Source organism: Echinops telfairi, unplaced genomic scaffold, assembly GCF_000313985.2.
Source record: "Echinops telfairi isolate 266 unplaced genomic scaffold, ASM31398v2 ScPeMD7_2;HRSCAF=8, whole genome shotgun sequence".
In the NCBI taxonomy this organism is placed as follows: Eukaryota; Metazoa; Chordata; class Mammalia; order Afrosoricida; family Tenrecidae; genus Echinops; species Echinops telfairi.
This window is the reverse complement of record NW_022103898.1, coordinates 60,913,792-60,917,987: the sequence shown is the minus strand read 5'-3', so window position 1 is coordinate 60,917,987 and position 4,196 is coordinate 60,913,792. Positions and strand designations below refer to the sequence as shown.

Here is a 4,196-nt window from a genome sequence, read left to right as displayed (position 1 = left end):
AAGACTCGGTACATGTAGCGTATTCACTGGGAGAATACTCAGGACCACAGAACTAGTTTTGTCCAATACTGTCCAAAGTGAGAAACGTATGCCAATGAAATTAATGAACTCTTTTATACAGACCCAAAGGGAGATAAAAGGTTGATTTAAAACAAACCTATTCAAACACTAATGTGCTTTTGATTATTAATGTTTTGCTATTCATTCTAAGGCAAATAGACCTGGCAAAATTCAGAAAGGAGGAAAAAGAACTTCCAAAGTAGAATTATTTATCCCAGATAAAGAGTCTAAAGGATCATTAATTATGTGGTTTTTAACTAGCTTTTATTTGCACTTCTGAAATTCTTTATAACCTTCTTTCAAATATTTATTGAATGAATTTCCATGTGACTCTCTGGTATACACAGGAAACAGCCTGACTGTGGGAGCTAAACAAGGAAGTTTGATCGAGTTTCAACTTTTCTTCTGTCCCAAGGTAAGGAAACGCGTAATGTATCACCTCCACGTAATGTAAAGCCTGCACCTAAAAAACGTAGGAATATGTATATTTTAAATACAAATAGATGGGTACTGTTTAGTGTATAGTAGTACTAATTGTATAGTTGTACAGTATTGGTTTACAAAATATTCATATACACATTGTCATTTGATCATTGCAAAATTATTTCAAGTGGAGTTATATCATTATGTTTTAAAGTAAGAAATTCAGATGTACAGCTATCATACTATATTGACAACTAATCCAGCATTCATTCTGCCACATACACTAGCTCTTAAAGAAAAATAAAATATAGTTACTGAGTGCTTGCTAAGCACTTGGCACTATGCCAGGAAGCTAGGCACACGGTGTTGAACAAAACCTCTGACCTTGTCCTCAAAGGGATTTTAATTACTTCATTTAATATCTTTTACAAAATAGTTATATGATTGGTCACCTCTCTTGAATGGATAGAGAAATTTGTTGACTAGACTGAAAATTATAACACTAGAAAATAATTAATATCAAGGAGATGTCATTATAAATCTAATTTGAAATGGATCTACCCACTCAAATTAAGAACATAATGCTATACATTTTTACACAGACGTGATTCAAAGTCTTTAAAATACTCATTGGAAGTATAATCCATGTGATAACTATGCCTTAAGCTGGGTTTTCTATACATGCAAAACCAGTAAAGCTTATATATGTATACTCGTGTATAGAGAGAGGTTTCTATCAAGGTAATAGCTCACAGAGACAGCTAGGCAAATTATAAGTTCATGGGTCGAAAGTCAGGCTGTAGGCTTCTCCTGACTCACGTAGCTCCAGGGGGTGGTGAATCCAAGATCATCAGGTCAGATGGCAGGATTCTTGTTTTGCAGAAGTAAATTAAACTAAGATCAGCAAGTAAGCTGGCAGTCTGCTGACCATTCACAGGATCAATACAGCAAACTTCTGACTCAAATCCAAAGAACCAGAGTTTAAATGATGAGCCAAATGGAGGATCCAGATTCAGCAAAAGGCAAGTTAGCTTTCCACAGCATCCACTTCTAATGGAAGCAGGCCACACCCTCAAGAAAACCTTATCCTGGGGGATTGGTACATCTTAACCATCGAGAATCCTGGCCCAGCCAACTTGACAAAAAAAACTGTGGGTTGAAAACGGCAAAGTCAGTAGTTCAGAATCACTAATTTACATGCCCCTAGGGAGGAAGACAGGGTTTTCTACTCCCAAGAAGAGTCACAGTCTCAGAAACTCAAAGGGGCAGTTCTATCCTGTCATATAGAGTCACGATGAGTCTGAATCTACTTGGTGGCAGTGAGTTTGAGTTTGGTTATTAAACTTTGACTTACCAGTTGCTGTCAAATGGCTTTGGACTCATGGGACCTCACGTATCACATAAAACTGTGCTCCATAGGTTTTCAATAGCAGATGTTTGGGGAGTACATGGCTGGGCCTTTCTTCAAAAAACACAATGATCAATGGAGAAGGGATCGAAGCTATCAATGATTTTTTTCTTGCTTGGATCCACATCAGTGTTCATGGAAGCAACAATCAAGAGATCAAACACACATTGCATTGGGTCACTCTTGTGCACAAGATCCCTTTAAAGTGTTGAAAAGCAAGGATATTACTTTGAGGACCAAGGTGCACTTGACCCAAGCCAGGGTATTTTCAATAGCCTCATATGCATGTGAAGCTAGACATTGATTAAGGAAAACCAAAGAAGAAAGAATGCAATTGAATTATGGTGCTAGTGAAGATTATTGAAAGTATGGACAGCCAAAAGAACAAACAAATCTGTCTTAGAACAAGTACAGCCAGAATGCTCATGGCGGCAAGAATGGCGAGACTTCATCTCACAGACTTTGGACATATTATCAGGAGAAACCAGTCCCCGGCGAAGGACATCATGCATGTTAAATAGAGTGGCATTCAAAGGGAAGAAGGCCCTTGACAAGAGGAATTGACAGACTGCAACAATGGGCCCAAACGTTAAGAACAATAGTGAATATGATGCAGAGCCAGGCAACAATGCATTCGCTCGGATATTGGGTTGCTATGAGTCAAAACTGACTTAGGTGCTTCTAACAGCAACAATTTCAAAATGTCAGTGACTTAATGCAATGAACGATCATATCAAATCCATGCAAGGTCAATCAGTAGGTTAGAAGACTAGCATTCTGCACAGTCATTCATGAAACAAGTTAAGAGAAGTTTTATCATCATCCAGGGTTGCTCCGGACATTGGTATCGAACTGGCAGACTTGAGAGAAAAACAGACGTTTTTTAATGGGTCTAGTTTTCCCTCTACATGCCATTGTCTAGAACTCTGTCTCATGGCCAAATCTAACTACAATGTGTTAGACATGTGTAGAAATGTGTAGACAACACCAACTGTGCCCAAGATAAAAGGAAAATTGGCTTTCTGAACCACTAGCCATCATCTGTCAAAACTGGTTTATAGTTGGGTAACAGAAGAAATTATTTAACCCTCCACAGCTGCCTCTGTAAAATGGAGGGACTGTATTTCACTTCAATAAAAATACCATCTTTTATGCACTATTATTTTATGTGGCATTAAGAACAAAAATGTTGCCAATTAAATTAGACACACCATGAATTGCAATGCACCCTGATTTGTGCTTTTAAAAAAATTCTATCCAGAAGAGATCAATTGACCACAGCAGCTTGAAAGTTTAGATAAGGAGCTTGGGAACTTATGTTAATAAGGAGAAACAATGTGGTAAATGAAAGAGAGGCTGCACAAGTCAGGGTGCGATGTAACAATGATGAGAAATACAACCTTCCTCTAGTTCCTAAAGGTTTTCTCCCCGCTCCCACTACCATGATTCAAATTCTATCTTGCAAGACTGGCTAGACCAGAGGAGATACACTGGTACAGATAGGAACTGAAAATACAGGGAATCCAGGATGGATGAGCCCTATAGGACCAGTGGTGTGAGTGGCAAAACAGGGAGGGTAAAGGGAGAATGGGTAGGAAAGAGGGAACCAATTACATGGAACTGTGTGTGACCTCCTCCCTGGGGGACAGACAACCGAAAAGTGGATGAAGGGAGAAGTCGGACAGGGCAAGATATGACAAAATACCCATTTATAAACTATCAAGGGCTCATGCGGGAGGGGGGAGCGGGGAGGGAGGGGAAAAATGAGGACCTAATGTCGGGGGTTTAAATGGAGAGAAAATGTTTTGAGAAACGATGTACAAATGCGCTTTACACAATTGATGTGTGTATGGATTGGGATAACAGTTGTATGAGCCCCTAATAAAATGTTAAAAAAGAAAAAAAAGAAAAGAAAGAGAGGCTGCACAACCGAAAAACAGAACCAATGCCATTGAGTAGTATGTGCAGAAATGAGAGAACTGGTGCATGGACCAGGTATGTGACAGCTACATTTTCAGCAGCAGCATAGTCATAAGAGAAGATAGGCAACTTAGAATTGAATACTAGTATAGCACTACTACTTGCCTCCCTGGATTACTGGAAAATTAAATAAGGCAATACTACACATAGGCGATCATATTGCAGCGTTACCACAGGGCTCTGAGTTTTCAGTGAACTAAAAACATCTATAGTAACACCAAGTCAAGCTTTCACAGAGGCAGGTCTTGGTTTTGAAACACAAAGCAGGTCTCTGATGACGCCTTCTTCCAGCTGTACAGCAGAATCATGAGAGATGAACCTTCTT

General features: G+C 39.1%; 1 long non-coding RNA gene across 1 annotated transcript in view; it reads right to left on the bottom strand.

Moving 5' to 3' along the window:
• Positions 1–398: 398 nt before the first annotated feature.
• The window catches only part of LOC123521614, a 15,688-nt gene continuing 11,890 nt past the window's right edge, over positions 399–4,196 (bottom strand). The window contains exon 3 of the long non-coding RNA XR_006680013.1: positions 399–523. This is a non-coding gene — a long non-coding RNA (uncharacterized LOC123521614). The remainder of the gene's footprint in view (positions 524–4,196) is intronic.